We start from the raw sequence: 19,698 nt of genomic DNA on the forward strand, positions 1-19,698 counted from the left end.
GGTGAATGCTGAATTAAAAAGGTCTGGATGAGTAGAGTTCCCTTGCAACCTTTTGGCTTTAGTAAACAGAGACTTTTCAAGTGAAATCTGTTTTCTAGCCTCAGACCAGGCTTGCTGTATCAGTAGCGAAATCTGATTTCCCCGCGCAGTCACCACCTCCATTTCTAATAGGATTGGTGATATGTGAATGTTTTTTGACTGCTGGAAAGGCATATATTGGACAGCACACTGACAAAGAACAATTTCCTTCCAATAATACACTTTCCATTTGCGAGAAGCTGAATTCTTTCTTTTCCCCTTTTCAAGTTTTACAACTTCTTTGCAGAACGAATGGCTTTCCACAGGACAACAGAACCACTCCAACCACCCTTTAAATGGTTGCAGAAACACTGCCATCTCCTTTGCTGGCAGCAGTAGCCAATCACACAAACAGATATTAATTTAATGTAACACCTAAGAGAAAACCAATGAGCAACCACCTTTAAAACAAGAAATAAGGGGAGATGCTCCATCCATTGCAACGTAATGAACATTAAATCGAGCTGTTTACATACTTTAAATTTGCCTTTGGCAACAGCATTTTTCATTCTGGTTTTCTACACTTACCTGACCTATCCTGTAGTAGGAGATACCTTCCATTCAATTTCGCATCTGTTTAATAATCAGGAGATGTTCTTAAAAACGGAAATTCCTTTAATAAGGCTTCTGTTATCCGTATGCCAATTCTTCTCTCCATTTTAAAAAAAGTTGCCTTCTTGGAAGAGGGAGCACTTGAATACTGTCTTGCACCATCGCTGACATCGTCACAAGATCACTTGAGAAGCAGCTCTGCATTTCCCATCTTCTGCTTTTTGTTTAGATTGGAACGTTTTAAGAAAGCTCTCTCTTGGCCTTCTTAATGTGCTCTATTTTTTTTACTAGCTAACCCACCCAGAGAGTTCACTGCTTATTGCGCTCTGAGCAATTGCTCCCTCTGGGTTCAAACGTCACAGAATTAGAATAGATGAAGTATTGTCCTTCAGATTAAGTTATTTGTAGCCACTCCCCTCTGAAGGGTACAGGATGCAAAGTCTTCATCCTCCCTTGGCTTCCTTCCTTTTCTGTTTTCCATGGGAGAATTCTGAACAGTTGATCCCACTACTGTACAGTCATCCAGAGGGTGATAAACAGGGAAAATTCAAAACCCAGAAATGACAAGCGCATTAGTCACAGAAAACAAAACACAAGAACCAAAAGTCTCTCATATTTGTTGCATCTTTGCAATGACATCACTTAGGTACCATAACAAAGCCCAACATTCTTGTCTTCGTAGGCTGCAAAAGGTTCCCTAGAGTACACTAACAAACACACAAGGTAATCGTGGTATATTTACTGCATCAGCTTGCATTGGCTTGGGGGCTCTACTTACTTGCTTTCTCATTTGCACAGAATTCTTGATGATATCAGATGATCTCATAAACCACACAAATATCTCTTATACGCCGCAACTAAATGAATAAGTGGCAGTAAAAAATTACCAACTTCGGTTGGTAAGGCACCTACAACTGCTCCTAGATAACTTGCCCAGAGTTGCCCATGCATTTGGTAAGCTCATGATTTGATTACTGTAATTTGGGGCTACCCTTGGGATTGGTCAGGAGGCCATCGCCGGTGCAGAACACAGTGGTGCATGCTCTGGTTATCTCCCGCTTGGACTACTGCAATGCGCTCTATGTGGGGCAACCTTTGAAGGTGACCCAGAAACTAAAACTAATCCAGAATGTGGCAGCTAGACTGGTGACTGGGAGTGGCCGGTGAGACCATATAACACAGGTCCTGAAAGACCTACATTGGCTCCCAGTATGTTTCCGAGCACAATTCAAAGTGTTGGTGCTGACCTTTAAAGCCCTAAACGGCATCGGTCCAGTATATCTGAAGGGGCATGTCCACCGCCATCATTCAGCCCGGACACTGAGGTCCAGCGCCGAGGGCCTTCTGGTGGTTCCCTCACTGCAAGAAGTGAGGTTACAGGGAACCAGGCAGAGGGCCTTCTCGATAGTGGCACCGCCCTGTGGAATGCCCTCCCATCAGATGTCAAGGAAATAAGCAACTATCTGACTTTTAGAAGACATCTGAAGGCAGCCCTGTATCAGGAAGGTTTTGATGTCTGATGTTTTATCATGTTTTAATATTCTGTTGGGAGCTGCCCAGAGTGGCTGGGGAAACCAAGCCAGATGGGTGGGGTATAAATATTGTTGTTGTTGTTGCTGTTGTTGTTGTTGTTGTTGTTGTTGTTGCTGTTGTTACTCTAGGTTGCTACTTGAGAGACCACCTTATTCCTTATACACACAGACCACTGAGATTTGCAGAAGATCTGCAATCCTTCCCCCCCCCCCCTCACAATACTCTAGGAGCAACCATAGAACATCTTGTCCTTTACAGCTGTTTCTTAGGTGAGTGCAGGCTGGGCTGCCAGCATGTGCTCTCCAGCAGCACTTTTTTTAAAGTTTAGAAATAAAGAGGAGGAAATAAAGGAATCTGCAGACAACCACTCAACACAGTTTGGAAGGTGGTGGTGGTTTTCAGTCTGGCCCTGGTTTTAGGAACTGGACTAAATGTGAATTGTTGGAAGTGTAGCAGTAATTTGTTAGGAATGCCCTGGAATTAAGGTATTATTGGGAGACAAAAACAACTTCGAGATTTAACTAGATGTGCAATTCTAATGAATTGTGTTATTTGGCAAGTGTGTTGAAAAGCTCAAAGTACTTGCCAAATAACTAAATGTATTCATTTAAAAATATTTGTATATTGCTTTTCAACCACAGTCACTACCAATGTAACGTATTGCAAGCAAATAGGTGCATTTTCGTACCAGCGAGTTGGAAAATCTTTGCTTAAGGGATACTGAAATTTATTTGCAACAGGATCTTTTTATTGTACTTACAGTGGTACCTTGGGTTAAGTACTTAATTCGTTCCGGAGGTCCGTTCTTAACCTGAAACTGTTCTTAACCTGAAGCATCACTTTAGCTAATGGGGCCTCCTGCTGCTGCTAATGGGGCCTCCTGCTGCTGCCGCGCTGCCGGAGCACAATTTCTGTTCTCATCCTGAAGCAAAGTTCTTAACCCGAGGAACTATTTCTGGGTTAGCGGAGTATGTAACCTGAAGCATATGTAACCCGAGGCACCACTATACTATGTACATTTCCCCCCTTATGGCTGCTCTCTGGTTTTTTGCACAAGTTCCCAAAAGCCCATTATGGTATCTTTGAGAATGTGACACTTGTTTTTAAATGCATTTTTAAAAAACATAGTAAAATACATTTTTTAAAAAGACAATAGACCATGGGTAGGCAAACTAAGGCCCAGATCCGGCCCAACTGCCTTCTAAATCCAGCCCACGGACGGTCCGGGAATCGGCGTGTTTTTTACATGAGTAGAATGTGTCCTTTTCTTTAAAATGCATCTCTGGGTTATTTGTGGGGAATAGGAATTTATAATAATAATAATAATAATAATAATAATAATAATAATAATAATTTATTATTTGTACCCCGCCCATCTGGCTGGGTTTCCCCAGCCACTCTGGGCGGCTTCCATAGAAACCAAAAACCCCACTAAAATATCATACATTAAAAACTTCCCTGAATTTGTTCATATATTCTTTTCTTCAAAATACAGTCCGGCCCCCAACAAGGTCTGAGGAACAGTGGACCAGCCCTCTGCTGAAAGAAGTTTGCTGGCCCCTGCAATAGACTATTTCAGGAGTAGCACAAAGATGTTAGGATATAATGCCAGATATAATGTACCCAGACCACTCTATTATGTCTAGATCATTAAGGATGAAGGAGAGAATGCCCTTGGACTACAGGTGCACAGAGCTGTAAGTGTGGTGACAATTAAGACTAAATACTACCAGGGGTGGGGCAGGAGAGGGATATAAAACAAAAGTGTCATTTTAGTTTCATTTTCACTTTAGTTGCTGCCATAAAGCACCTCTGCTTTTTGATGTGCTTTTGTGTGCGCTTGTGTTTTTCGTAATCCAAGATCTTTAGACAGTAGAAGCGAAAATGCAAAAGCCTGCAAGGACTGCTTTTTAAGGACATTATTTGTTGTTGCTGTTTAGTCGTGTCCGACTCTTCGTGAACCCATGGACCAGAGCACGCCAGGCACTCCTGTCTTCCACTGCCTCCCCAGTTTGGTCAAACTCATGTTGGTAGCTTTGAGAACACTGTCCAACCATCTTGTCCTCTGTCGTCCCCTTCTCCTTGTGCCCTCAATCTTTCCCAGCATCAGGGTCTTTTCCAGGGAGTCTTCTCTTCTCATGAGGTAACCAAATACTGCAGCCTCAGCTTCAGGATCTGTCCTTCCAGTGAGCACTCAGGGCTGATTTCCTTCAGAATGGATAGGTTTGATCTTCTTGCAGTCCATGGGACTCTCAAGAGTCTCCTCCAGCACCACAATTCAAAAGCATCAATTCTTCGGCAATCAGCCCTCTTTATGGTTCAGCTCTCACTTCCATACATCGCTACTGGGAAAACCATAGCTTTTAACTATATGGACCTTTGTCGGCAAAGGGACGCTGAACTCTTTTGTCTCCCTGTCACTGTCCTGCCAAAACATCTCCTTTCTGAGATGCTACTTGCATTTCCAGAGAAAGTCCCATTGGTGCCCTTGTAATGCAAAGCGCCAGCTTTGGAGATGCAATTTTGTTGGGACTGTGGCAGGGAGAGAAGGCATGAAACCTCTCCTCACCTTAAGGCTGCTCAAGCTTCCCAGAGATTGCTACTTACATATGAGGAAACACGCATGGACAATGTTTGTTTATTTTATTAGAAATTCCGGGGCAATCTCCAAAACGCAATGCAATAGAACCATAAAATATCCAGCATCCACAGTAGATAGCTCTGCTGCTAAAGCATGAGACTCTTAATCTCAGGTTCGTGGGTTCAATCCCCACGCTGAGCCAAGGATTCCTGCATTGCCGGGGGTTGAACTTGACAATGCCTTGTGGTCTCTTTCCAACTCCTCTATGCCAAAAAGACACATAGAAAGACTAGCAAATGCTTAAGTAGTCCGCTGGGCACCCATCAGATTTTTTTTTTCCAACTCCCATCAGCCCCAGCCAGTATAGCCAGTGGTCAGGGATGATGAGAGCTGTAGTCTGACATCCAGAGCACGTCGCATTGATGTGGCTTCAACAAGCGTATAAAACAAGACCAACACCAGAATGGAGACCAAAAAATCGCCTAGTCCAACATCCTGTTTTCAAAGTGAGCAACCGGATGTCTATGGGATGGCAGCAACCAAGGCATAAGTACACCACACTAGAAGAAAAACAGTTGAATATAAGCAGTGAGGGAGATGAAATAAACCCACTAACATCAACTAACTCCCCAAAGCTGTTGCTATAGCATCAACTTTGGCCCTAAGTCGAGGAGTTACTGGGGGTGGGGAGCCGAAAGAGATAACAAAGAGGAATCTGCTGTTTTATGGGGCCATTAATGACAGCTATTATTACTAAATTTATTGAGTGGATTTGTACCCCCCCCCCCTTTTTTTACTCCAGTCTTCAAAGCAGTACACAGTATTAATACAGTGCAATGAACACAGGTAAAACAAAAACAAAATAAAACCAGTGAACCAGGAGCAAAAGCAAACACCTTCACTTGTCTATCCCTTGACTCCTTCCCACAGGTCAGTTGCTTCCATATGGCCCTGCCAGGTGAGAGTGGTCTGGCAAACAGGTGACGTTATGCCACAGGGTGGGTACTGCTCAGCTCGAAGCTATCAAATATCCAGGGTTTACAGACACCTGCTTGTGCATTAAACATTGCAAGGACCCATCCTCACACACACTTCATAAGCAACCCTCTTTAATGAGCCTTGTCTATCAGTGAGAGAAAAGGAGAGCCGCATAACTGGCATGCCTTAAAATAGGCTGAACGGGTGGCAGGCTATTTTTACAGCACTTGCTTGTTTCTCTGGAAAATATTATAAAGCATATGCCTGCCATTTTGCTTTTTTTTATAAATGAGCAGAACACTGCATAGAGCTGAAACAGGCTTCAGTTCCTTGGGATTTTATGTCTGTGCTCCACAACATTTTAAAACCCACAGGCATAAATAGGATTCTCTAACTACAGACTCATTGAAATTCTATGACTGGGCACCTTAATGCAATTGCACTACTGGTTTGCTCAGCTCTTTTTAGAGGTTTGTATGCCACAACATTCCTATCTGCTCAAAAAGCAAGGACAAGATCTCCACATCCAGTCCAGCTTCCTGCCTCTGTGCAGTTATCAGCCTAGATTTTGGCAGAAGACGTTGCCTAATCTCCTTCCTTCCTTCCTAATGTCTGTTCTCTTGCCTCCTCTCACATGATTAGCAGATAACTGTTGTTGTTCAAGTAACATCAGACAACAATGTGCAGCAGAGGCATCTCTGGCACGCAAAACATCAATTTCTTTCTCCATAAACTAGCAAGCTGATAGCAGGTGACAAAAACAGCTCTGCATTTAATTCGTTGGATCCTATCGGGTTAATTTCATCCACTTCTGGGGTTGCCGGGTAATTTCCATTTTCATGTAAGAAGCGAAGGGCATGCCTTGTTTTAGGATAACTACACACAGGATTTCAGACATGCTGGCTTCAAATGTAGGAACAAAGCAGTTAGGTTCAACTGAAATTAACAGGCCTGCTTCCAAGTGAAGACGTTCATGGTTGCTTGTTGCAATAATCAGTGCAGCCCCACTTATCTTGTTTGTTGTTTTAATGCAGCAACTCTAGCCAAGGAAGATAAAGCTGAATTCCAGAACTAAGTAAAGACAGAATCTCCTACATCCCACACACTTTTTTTTATCTTATACATCGTCATAAGCAAAAACCAGGAGGAATCAGCTTGGACCACTGCAGAGATATTGGCTTGTCCACAGGAGAACACAAAGAAATTGTCCCAGATGAAATGTACACCAAGAATCCTAAAAAATGGAAAACGGAGTCACTCTGACCTCCCTGTTTGATAGCTGTAGCACACACATTACAAAGATTAAACAAGCAATACCTCAAGGACCGCCTCTTCCTATATGAACCTACCCAGACCCTGAGATCATCTTCTTAGGCCCTCCTTAGTGTGTCTCCTCCTCAAGAGGTCCAGAGAGTGGCAACATGAGAACGGACCTTCTTCTCTGCAGTGGCTCCCCGTCTGTGGAATGCTCTCCCCAGAGAAGTTCGCCTGGCACCTTCATTACACACCTTTAGGCGTCAGGCAAAAACATTCCTTTTTAACCAGGCCTTTGGTTGATTTGATTTACAGTACAACTTATGCCCTTTTAAAATGTGTGGTGAGTGGGGTTATTGTGTTGTTTTTGTTTTTATTATGTATTTTGTGGCTTTATATCTTGATTATATTCTGTGAACCGCCCTGAGACCCCCGGGTATAGGTCGGTATATAAATGCAATAAATAGTAATAGAAAGAACACGTCACTCCAGATTCAGCCAGGTACCCATCACTGATAAAACAAACAGCCTTCCTGTCCTCACATATAATCTTGGGGGAGATGCTGGAATGTACTTTTAAGGGCAATTTCACTTTACAAATGCAATTCATGCAGACAGAGGGCAACAGGAGCTCCTCATTTTCACAGAATGAGCTCAGCTCAGGCAGGTGACTGGAAAGGTTTCTTCGGCTCATAAAATCCATTTACTTCCCTGAAAACTACGCAAAACAAACTATTCTCTTTCAGCATTTCCCCACCCACCAGAACACATCAATCGCTTATTTACTTGCAACACTCAAGTGAGGGGTGTAAATACAGAGTACAGTTCTATATTGCTTGATGTTGTCTTAACCTTTACCTGCCTTTGTATCTTTTGATCTATTTTGTATAGATGTAAAACTTATGATTGAAAAAATCTACAAGGCAGAACCTTCACACACTTGCTATTTATAGGAAGGCTCAAAATGAGCCAAACAATTATATTTTGCTGACATTCTTGGCTGGAATTGTTTATATCTGTGTGACTCAGAACTTTCAAAACGAGGTCATGCAGTAAAAGAGAAAATTCCAGTATGCATAGGAGAATACAGAGTGTAACAAAAAAGGAAGGAAGGAAGGGGGAATAAAATAAGTATGGGGAGAAGCCACAATGGCTAGCTGAATAGCCACCCAGCCAAAGTTAAGCAGTCTTCAGTCAAACAGATTTTAAATGACTTAACTTTGCTTTTTAAGGTGCTTAACTTTGAATCATCGTATCCTCTGTTATTGGCTGCATCAAATCCTCTGTAGGTCTAAGGCAGGAATAGAGACCTTTTAAAGTCAAGTGTCATGTGACTCTTACCTTTATACCACAGGCTCCATTATAGCTATGCAAAAAACAAAGGTTTGTACAGTACACTCACAAAAACACACACTCTTGCATTCAGGCATTGTCTCAATTACTCTAGCTAGGCAAAGCACTTCAGGAAGTTGCATGGCAGGTCCAGGGAGGTGCATGGCTTTCACAGAGCTCCAGGCGAGATGGAGAAGTCTGGGTGGATGCATCCAGCCCCTGTGGGGCCTGAAGTCCTCCCCCTTGGCTCTCAAAGTACACTATAGGCCAGGAGCTGCTACTGTATTGCCTGTGGGCATCAGGGTACCCACCAGGACCTCCTGCAAAGGCATCCACAAAGGGTTTCCATCAAATAAATCCCCCAATCTCCTGTATTCCTATTGGCTTGCTCTGTCTTCCTGCTTGCTCTGCTCTGCTGCCATCTTAGGTTAACTATACCCTCTTAAAAATGATTGGATGAAAGGATTTGACCCCCTCGTGTCTTTGGAATAGAGCTTGGCTGTAGCCATAGCTGTCAGCCGTCCCTTATTTGGCGGGAAAGTCCCTTATCCCAGCGCCGTGTCCCGCTGCTGTTCCTTATTGATGATGTCCCTTAAATTTCCCGGGTTTCAAAGGAAGCAGCTCCTCTCCCTTCCTTCCTCCCTCCCTGCCGGCCAGGGAGGAGGGAGGCGCCAACTGTGTTGCTTGGCTGCATTGCTCACCCAATAAGGAGTCTAAGAATGACTGGGGGTGGAGCTTGCATGCCTTGTGCCGATCAAATCGGCCGCGTTGCCTGGGGACTCGCCTTTGCTCAGCGCTTCCCAGCGGAGAGGTGACGGTGGTTTTCCTTGCTGCATCCCCTTTGCCGGGTTGCTGCGCTGTGGGAACCACCGCTTGAGGCTTAATTTGGCTGCTGGCTGGGCTTTCTGCCTTTGGGTGGAGGGGCTCAGAAGTTGAACATACCTGTGCTTGGAAAATCCCTTATTTTGGCTGCTGATCCCTTATTTTCGAGGCTGCTGGTCCCTTATTTTCAAATCTGTAAGTTGACAGCTATGGCTCTACCCCAGTAGTGGGTTGGGCTGTGGGGGCTGTGGCCCTGGGCACATTTTTTCAAGGAGGGGAGTGACCAGGCTCCCTCATTGGAGCCTGGCTCGGCCGCATGAGGGAGCTGCGGCCCAAGCCGGACCCGGGAGTTGAGGGAGGCTGCCGTGTGTGTGTGTGTGTGTGTGTTTGTTTTTTTATAATTGTTTATAAACTTCCAATGAATCTCAGAATTTTCAGCCACATGAAATACTGGTTTAGAAGATATATGTCCTCTCTTCTCTTTTAGAAAAAAATATATATTGAAAGACTATCAACAAAAGTGAGTTCATTATCGTTTTCTTTCAGTTAAGTTTTGTACAAATCTATGCTTGTCGTATCTTACATTTACTATATCGCAGGCAGCTATACACATGTATAACACCTTGGGATCTCGGTGTGAGGCTTAAGTCTCTGGTGGTCCTTAAGAAGGTCTCGAACAGCTATTTTTTTCTCTCTGCGGCAATTAATAGCCAATATAATCTGGTGTTATAGATTGGGGCTGGTATATTGGGGCCTGACCACATTTATTAATTTCGGTGCTGGTTTTTAAACACTGTGGTGAATTGGAAATCGTGAGTGGTTTTAACATTGCATTTTAGAACTACACGCATGTTGCAAAGTGCTTTGTCGAGAACGTTCTAAAAAGGAAATAATAAATGCATTATATAAATGGATTTATATAATTATATAAATGGATTATATATGTGGATATAAACACAAACTTCACCACTGCACCCATGATCTCTCCTACCTTCGTGACACAGCGTTGATTTTCACAAGTGAAACACACGAAGAGCCATTAAAATGGAAGCCTCCTCTCAGAGGATTACCTGAAACGCTGCAAACAATCCTGCTTGTAAACGTGTAAAATCCTTTTTTGTTGATGCTAGAATGAAGCTATATGGCTTTAGCAGAAATGTTATAAAGAATTAAGTAAAAATAGATTGTTAACGGGCCAAAGTGGAAAATTTAAGGTTAGATTGTGTTAAGATAAATTATAGAACAAAAATTGAGAAAGATGGAAAGGATTTGCTGAAATAGCTAATTGAACTAGAATACAAAAAAGGGAGGTGTGAGGAGGTCGATAAAATAGGTAAATGAAAGATAAAGATATGGAAATATTGGATGTGTTTTTAAATGTTTTTGTTTTTCTTGTTGTTTTCTTGTATTGTTTTTTGTTTTTGTTTTTTGATGTATTGTAAGGTATTGCTTTGTTTTGTTTAATTTTTCATTGTTTCTTTTTTCTGTAATCTTCAAACTTCTAATAAATATTATTTTTTAAAAAAATCCTTTTTTGTTGTTGAAGCTTGAGATGGCTTGCATCAGAATCTTAAATCGTATCGTATACACGGTCACATCACAAACTATTTTCCTCCAAGTTACATCATGCGTAAGACTGCAAAGTGCAAAAGTCCCCCTTACAGACACAGCCAGGGCCATTAATTATACATATGGCTAGATCACAACATCCAGATTCCCATCATTGCTACAGCTGCCTGCAGTGACATTAATGTTTCCCCCTGCCCTTTTACTTTATGAATAAATAGGCTACACTGAGCACATGATACTTACCAAACACAGAAAAGCAAGCATTTGCAAAATTCAGCTGTTTGTTGTACAGTGCACTACCCTTTACAATGTTCAGTCATTGCTTATGTCGGAGCAGGTTTTTGTGTTACCCGGATTTGCTGGCACAAATTTCAGGAGTCGTAGTCCCCTTGATCAAACGTGTACATATATACACACACTTGGGGTGAGGTGGGTTATGTGTGTGTATATATGTACACATTTGATCAAGGGGACTACGACTCCTGAAATCTTAAGCCATCATACATGTGTCCCAAGCCTCTTTGCTGGAAATTTGGAAAAATAATAATACACATTATTGGAAATAATAGAATACAAACATAATGGCACATTCCCTCTGTAGACGACTTCTGATCCAGCAGAGGAATCTCGCTCATGAAAAGGGGGAGGCAGGAGGTTCCCCCTTTTTCTCTCCCCTCCCTTTTTTTGAGGGTTTCAGGACTAGTTGGAACAGGATGGGATATGGCGTTCTGGGCTGCAGAAGAGAAGGGAAAGTCGATGAAAATAACCTCTCCTTCCACCCTTTGAGCATTCTGAGTAAAAATGTTCAGTGGATGCTACCACCAGTAGCAACAAACTTTGGATTCAACCCTACAGATGTTATCTACCACTCATAGTCCAAAAATTCACATTGTACAACACTTTTATTCCCTTGCATTATTTTGCTCTTCCTATTATCTTACAGTATATAAAGGGAAAATGCTAACTGTTTGACAACCTGCTGCTCCTATTCTATTGTTTCGTGGTTTAGGGCAAAAATACTTAACACACACACACACACACGCGCGCACACACACACACACACACACACACACAAATGACCTCATACAGAAGTTAGCTATTATGATGCTTGATCTCCAATCTCCTATTATATCTATTTAAATTATTTTATTATTTCAAAGAACCCTACAAAGTATGAACTTTTTGCTTGCATTCATGTTAAAACATATTTTAATTAATGCTACTATGAATTACTTTTAAAATGGAACTTCCTTAGGGGAAACAATACACTAAATGGGGGAGGGTTTTGTTCACTTTAATTTTTAAAAAGTAGAAATTGATTTTAGTTGCCAAAGAATTCTGTGTCGAAAGCAAAGATCACATTATTGGATCTGTAGATTCCCAGAATTATGAAAACATGGATTTTATTTTATTTTATTGCATAACTTAGGTTATAGCATGACTACACTTTGCAACTTCTGGTGATTAAGAGCAGGTTTTTTGCTTTTTAAAGTTCTCCTCCAGAAGATAAATATTTTTTCCTTTATTTCCATATTCTGCATGGTGCACATCACAGAAAAGAACGATATAAAATAGAAATCCCAAGACTGGCAATTAGACAAAAAGATCCTAAAATAATTGCACCACTGTTTTCATTCTTAAAAACCTGAATTTTTATATTTCCCCAAGCTGCTTCACAGACATTTAACTTAAGAATGGATTTTACCTTCTGAAGCACAGGAATGCTCCGTCTTTCTTAAAGAACCTGGATGTTCACTTCCATAAGGTCAGCCAAAGAGTATGTGGTTCCTGAATACCAAAGTCTGCCAAGTGATTTATTTCAAGAGACTTACTCACTTCCTCAGTTATTTCATATATATATATATATATATATATATATATATATATATATATATACCAACCCAGCAACACCCAAATTTTAAAAGTCTTAAAGGAAACTAACCAACACATCCTGAAAGAAAGTAATACCAAGGCTCACGCAAGATAAAATCTTCTGAAAACTCAAACAAAAAGGAAAAAGTAGAGGGGGAGGCAGGGGTTTAATATCTTTGAAACACTTTGTGCTTTTAATTGCAGCATTTTAAGCAATTTATAGCTACATTTCAAATAACATTCTAAAGTAGGGTCAAGCAGCACAGTGCTCGCTAGATGTTGGTCTCCAATTCTGCTTCCTTAACAAAAGAGTGATCCCACCCAGTATTATTTTTCTAGGAAAAGAGGTGCTGGAACTCATCATGAATGCCTCCATTGTTCTGTATAATGGCGCCCACCTGAGGTGCTGGAATTGAGTTCTGGCAAGTTTTGGCTGAAAATAAGCCCTCATCTCATCTACAATCAAATGTTTAATCATCTTCACCATGGATGGTTAACTGGCAGCCCATGGCTCCTAATGGCCCTACCAAACTGTATTCAAATTCAGCAAAAAAGCCATTATTGTTGTTTGTTTGTTGTTGTTGTTGTTGTTGATGATGATGATGATTGAATTTATATGCTACCAAATGCCATTTCATTCATAAGGGAAAGAAACATGTTTTGAACTTGTAAGGAGAAAAGGTACAGTGGTACCGCAGGTTGCATACGCTTCAGGTTACATACGCTTCAGGTCACAGACTCCGCTAACCCAGAAATAGTGCTTCACGATGAGAACAGAAATTGTGCTCCGGCGACGCGGCGGCAGCAGGAGGCCCCATTAGCTAAAATGGTGCTTCAGGTTAAGAACAGTTTCAGGTTAAGTACAGACCTCTGGAACGAATTAAGTACTTAACCTGAGGTACCACTGTATTAAGGGAGGCAGGTGGCGCTGTGGTCTAAACCACTGAGCCTCTTGGGCTTGCTGATCAGGTTGGCGGTTCGAATCCTCGCGACGGAGTGAGCTCCCCGTTGCTCGGTCCCGGCTCCTGCCAACCTAGCAGTTTGAAAGCACGCCAAAAAGTTTAAGTAGATAAATAGCTACTGCTCCAGTGGGAAGGTAAATGGCGTTACCGTGTGCTGCTCTGGTTTCGGTGTTCCGTTGCGCCAGACGCGGCTTAGTCATGCTGGCCACAAATGGAGACTCCCTCGGCCAGTAAAGCGAGATGAGCTCCGCAACCCCCAAGTCGTCTTTGACTGGACTTAACTGTCAGGGGTCCTTTAACTTTTTTTAACAGATATCAAAGTTCTAACCCAAAGGTGATGCTGAAGTTTAAGCTATCTCTCAGAGACTATAGCCTGCAATGTGAGCTGGCTACATGAATTTGAATTAATGTCTGTGGAATGCTCTCCCTAGGAATGTTCGCCTGGCTCCTTCATTATATACCGTATTTTTCACTCTATAACACGCACCTGACCATAACACGTACGTAGTTTTTAGAGGAGGAAAATCCGTAGGCATGCCACCCGTAGGCATTCCCTCCATAACACGCACAGACATTTCCCCTTACTTTCTAGGAGGAAAAAAGTGAGTGTTATGGTGCAAAAAATACGGTATATATTTAGGTGCCAGGTGAAAACATTCCTCTTCAACCAGGACTTTGGCTGATTCATATTCTACAGCCTTTTAAATGTGTCTGTGGGAAGTTGGGGGGGGGGTCATCATTTTGCTGTTTTGTGTTAATTATTTACTTGTTTTTATCCTGTATTTTATACTGTGAGTCACCCTAAATTATTATGATGAAGGGTGGTACATACATCTATTTTTTTGTTGTGGTGGTGGTTGTTGTTCCCTTGCACATGGTAATTTTTTAAAAGGAAAAAAAGAAGCAGCATTAATTAACACATAACCTCTCTGAGAAATGACCAGCACGCAGCAAGCTTAATTTCTGTCTGCCACATGTGGTTGCTTGCTTTTTATTACAGCAAATGATACATCAAACACCATTAAAAACAAAACAGGAACCAACAGTTGATCTGGACTTTCTAGGATTTAGTCCAGACATTTCCTATAAGCAAAAGTTCATGTTTACCAGACACTATGCGGAGCAGCAATAGAAGTTTCAGCGCAGTAGGGGAACTATTCTAACAAGAAGAAAAGTGGGGGCGGAAACCTTGGGAAAATGAAAATATTTAAAACGAATCAAAGAGTACTTTGAGCCAGATGGAAACTCTCAAACAAATAGTCCCAGGTACAATATAAACATTGCAACCTTATCATAAATGCTGGAAAATAAATAAAGCAAGACCAGGCTGTGTACTCACTGATCAATTAGATACTGGCTTGCAGCAGACTTTATTTTTGCAGACTGTTGAGAGGAATTCCTGGGAAGTTTATTACAGGATCCTCCAAAGGGAAAAATCAGTGCTAGCAAACAAGAATGCCCAACAGTAGCAATGCCTGCCAACCCACAATATGCAGGTGCAGGGAGTACAGGACTTATTCTAGGCGGTGGGTCACCAATGGGGTGAGTGCTTGCTTTCGCAGAGTGTGTCTGGTGCCAGCGACAGTTTCTGCAGTTTGCAAATTTGCCCACAGACCCAGAAAGGTTGTTAGCCCCTGTTCTAGGTTGTGCTTTAGGTATGAACAGTCAATAATGAAGGCCAGTGGGCCTGGGCCATGCCAAAGAAGAACCCCGTGTACACCCTAAAACACACCCAAGCATCCTCTGCAAAGTCTGGGAAACTTTGGTCAATTGTTTCCGAACAAGCCAGTATTCAGAAGCCACCTTCCTATCATTAACTACCCCAACCTAGCTTGGTTTGAAGCTGCCTGGTAGAGATGCAACAGAAAGGTAGGCTTAACTATTGCTTCCTGACGTGTTTCCTCCCTGCAAAGTGGCAGGAAAGGGGTCTGCATGAAGCTTCCACATAACCTGGCTAATGGGTCTGAATTATAAATTAAAAGCAGTTTTAAGATCAGAAGAAGAAAAGTCCATACAGTGGTACCTCGGGTTAAGTACTTAATTCATTCCGGAGGTCCGTTCTTAACCTGAAATTGTTCTTAACCTGAAGCACCACTTTAGCTAATGGGGCCTCCTGCTGCCGCAGTGCCGCCGGAGCACGATTTCTGTTCTCATCCTGAAGCAAAGTTCTTAACCTGAAGCACGATTTCTGTGTCAGCGGAGTCTGTAACCTGAAGCGTATGTAACCTGAAGTGTATGTGACCTGAGGCACCACTGTACTGTAGTGTGGCCACTTGTGTGTTGCCCTAAAAAGAGAACAAAATGGGCATAGATTTGTAGTAGGCCTGGGTGATGTATCAATACATCGCCCAGGACCGGTTTGAGGGCCAGAGCACAGTGGCACCATCACCCGGCGGGTGAAACTGCCACCACCACCCGAGTCCATCCACCACCAGTGTCCAGAGCAAGGAATGAGCTGCATTGGCCCCAGCCCTCGCGTGGCCATATCTGACACAGCTTCTTTCTCCCTTTGCTTTCCATCATTGCGATGTATCACGACATTTGGCTGGTGATGCATGGCTATGTTGAAAAGTTGTTATCGCCCAGTCCTAATCTATAGGTGCAAATCCAGCAGTTAAAATACTTTAAATAAAAATACAACACATCTGACCACACCTGTGGTGAGGTGATCTTTGTCTGTGTGCTACCAACTGTGAATGGAGAACTTCCAAGCCCCCTCCTGCTCTCCCCTCCTTATGATTCCGTACATTTGAACTGGGCTTGTACCAGACAGGCCCTCCAAATATGGGACTTCCTTGTGGAAGGTAGGAAAGCACATGACCACCCTTATTGAGCTCTGATACAATTCACAGCCTTAATTTTAAATCTAATATTATTTTGCTGCAAATACAATTATATTTGCGGTGTCTCTGAAGCAGACCTTGAAAGCCATAAGCTTGTTATATCTGAAAACATGGCCTCATAGTCAAATGCACAAATTTAGCTCTCAGTCTTAAAACGTATTTGAGGCTGATTAATTTTTGAATATGTGCCCTCAGGTGACAGCTTAAAACAAATGTTAAAATATATACTGCTTCGAAAAGTGCGAGCTTCAAGGAACTAAGACGCTTAATGACATTTGTAAGAATATCTGCCTCAAACCATTTGCTGGTTTTTTTATCAGCTGAATGGGGTTACCAGTTGTGCTCATTTTAGGCAAGCTAAGGAGTTTGGCTTTTGCAAAGGGAGACAACTTGGCCAATAAATGATCTGGTTAGACAATATGAGCACAATCCAGACCAATAAGCACACACGAGACCAAATTATAATCATTAGTGGGACTCTGAGCAGATTCAAAGTTTAAACAGGGCACATTACCAACATTACCCACTTCTATGCACATGGAAGACTGCTTGTGTGAAAGAACTCTCCCGTCACAGTGTTCCTGCACATGGAATACTGGGAGAAGACCAGGCTATAATATTTTGCCCCAACACTCCAGCTCTCTTCAGCTGACCAGCAGAGAAGTTACTCAGTGCACTGACAGAGAGCAGGGATTGCATTCAGACGCCAATCCCCAACCTCCTCCAGGCCTTGATCCAGCTCTTCTGTATATTAAAAAGCAGCACCCCTGTTTGCGTGGAGAAAAAGAGGGCAGGGCTGCATTCATACAACTTGGGTAGAAACTCACAGAAGAGCTGGGGACAGGGGGTTGTGATTCAACTCATTCCTCCTCCATATAGATAAGCATCTCCTGATCAAGTTGCCCAAACAGCAGTCCCTCCAACATTTCTCCGGTAGAAATAGGGATAGCCTATTCTATAATAGTAATTTTACTATTTATATCCTACTCATCTGACTGGGTTGCCCCAGCCACTCTGAGCAGCTTCCAACATATTAAAAAAAATAACATCAAACATTTAAAGGGTTCCCTATAAAGGGCTGCCTTCACGTGGTTTGGGGGTTGGATAACTCCATACCCTCCAACATTTCCCTGAAGAAACTAGGGACATCCTAAGGAAAAGCAGGACATTCTGGGACCAAATCAGAAACTGGGACAGCTTCTATAAATCCAGGACTATCCCTGGAAATAGGGACACTTGGAGGGTCTGAAGAAGGGCTTTTGTGTCTTTCACATGTGTTGTCAAACATCACTGCTGAGATGGTGCAATCCTACGACTATGACTGTACCACATGTTCTCTTTACACTATACCAGCTCTTAAACACATAAATGTGTGCTTTAATCTCATTCTCCAAATAGCACCCAATGCAAAGAGCTCTATGCTATTTGTAATTTTTAAAGGTCTTAAGCCACTGCAAAACTTATTCCACTGGCTGCCCATTTGTATTTTGTTTTCAACACAAAGCACTTTCCCATGAATATTTTATGGCTTGATGGCATCTTAGATCGTATGATGGTCAGTTGCACAATTGTTCAATATCCCAAGTAGTTTCGTTTGCAATTCTCATCAATGCATAGTTACACATGTCACAAGATATGCCTCTCTCATGATAGACTTCACAAGGTTTAAGTTCTATACATCCATAAAAATATAATGAGCATAGAAAAGGTGATATATGTCTTTAATCTAGCTTTCAAATTGGGGTTATTCTAACAGTGGCCAGAAGAAAGCATGAAGTTATGCACAATTAAGCCAGAGTTATTGCAATATAGCTCATGGCACATTGAGCTGTGACCAGTTTGTCTGGTAAGAAATATTGTTGCCCTTGATTTCTGCAATATGAATGGCTTCAGCTAACTCAAATTTCCCTTCTAGAAACCCCTTATATTAAAGTAAAAGTGAAACTTGTGTTATGGTATTTAAAACACCCCAATTTATTAATGGGATTTTCTAGCCTTTAGTAAACTGTAGTCTAATTATCTCTCAATATTATCTCTTCCTAGGACATTTTTCAAAATAATGATTTTTTAAATTTAAACATAATTTGAAGCAGTGAGTAGAATAGTAAAACCTAAATAGCGTTACAGTGGTACCCCACAAGACAAACGCCTCGCAAGACGGAAAACCCGCTAGACGAAAGGGTTTTCCGTTTTGCAGGCGCTTCGCAAAACGAATTTTCCTATGGGCTTGCTTCGCAAGACGAAAGCCCATAGGGAAATCTCCGGGACAGCGGGGAAGCGCAGCGCGTCTTCCCCACTGTCCTCGGACCTCCTCCCGCCGCCCGGCTTCGGAACGATGCTCCGAAGCCGGGCGGCGGGGCGGGAACGCCTCCTCCCGCCGCCCGGCTTTGGATGGCTTTCCTGAAGACTTGGGGTGGGAGGAGGGTTTTCCTTCCCACCGCCAACATTCAGAATGCTGTTCTGAATGTTGGCGGTGGGGAGGAAAAACCCTCCTCCCACGCAAGGCCCGGGAACAGAGGGAAAGCGCTGCGCGCCTTCCCCTCTGTTCCCGTACCTGTCCTGAAGGCTTGCAGTGGGGAGAAAAGCCCTTCTCCGCACCGCCAGCCTGGCAAGCGGTTTCCCTAGGAACGCATTAATTGATTTTCAATGCATTCCTATGGGAAACCGTGCTTCGCAAGACGAAAAACTCGCAAGAAGAAAAAACTTGCGGAACGAATTAATTTCGTCTTGCGAGGCACCACTGTATTCAGAACTTAAACCAAATTAGCTGTGTTAAACCAAATTAGCAGAACTTAAACCAAATTCAAAGTGTTGGTGCTGACCTTTAAAGCCTTAAACGGCCTCAGCCCAGTATACCTGAAGGAGTGTCTCCACCCCCATCGTTCAAGCCCAGACACTGGAGCCTCCTCACCAATTTTATCATCATCATCATCATCATCATCATCATCATTTATACCCCGCCCATCTGGCTGGGTTTCCCCAGCCACTTTGGGCGGCTCCCAACAGAATATTAATAATAATAATAAAGCAAAAAACATTAAAAAAAACCCTCCCTAAACAGGGCTGCCTTCAGATGTCTTCTAAAAGTCAGATAGTTGTTTATCTCCTTGCCATCTGATGGGAGGGCGTTCCACAGGGAGGGTGGCACTACCTCTGCCTGGTTCCCTGCAACCTCACTTCTCGCAGTGAGGGAAGCGCCAGAAGACCCTCGGAGCTGGACCTCAGTGTCCAGGCTGAATGATGGGGGTGGAGACACTCCTTCAGGTATACTGGGCCAAGGCCGTTTAAAGGTAAAGGTAAAGGGACCCCTGACCATTTGGTC

General features: G+C 42.7%; 1 protein-coding gene across 4 annotated transcripts in view; it reads right to left on the reverse strand.

The window, feature by feature from the left end:
• The window catches only part of HECW2 (HECT, C2 and WW domain containing E3 ubiquitin protein ligase 2), a 188,776-nt gene that overhangs the window by 100,862 nt on the left and 68,216 nt on the right, over window positions 1-19,698 (reverse strand). For 2 of the 4 annotated variants that reach the window (XM_077917435.1, XM_077917437.1), the window contains exon 1: window positions 607-996. The exons of the other annotated variants lie outside the window; for them this stretch is intronic. The gene's annotated coding sequence lies outside the window, so the exon portion shown is untranslated. Of the gene's footprint in view, window positions 1-606; window positions 997-19,698 lie in introns of those variants that run through there. 4 annotated transcript variants of the gene reach the window in all.

The sequence above is a fragment of the Podarcis muralis genome, chromosome 1 (genome assembly GCF_964188315.1).
Source record: "Podarcis muralis chromosome 1, rPodMur119.hap1.1, whole genome shotgun sequence".
Taxonomy (NCBI): domain Eukaryota; kingdom Metazoa; phylum Chordata; class Lepidosauria; order Squamata; family Lacertidae; genus Podarcis; species Podarcis muralis.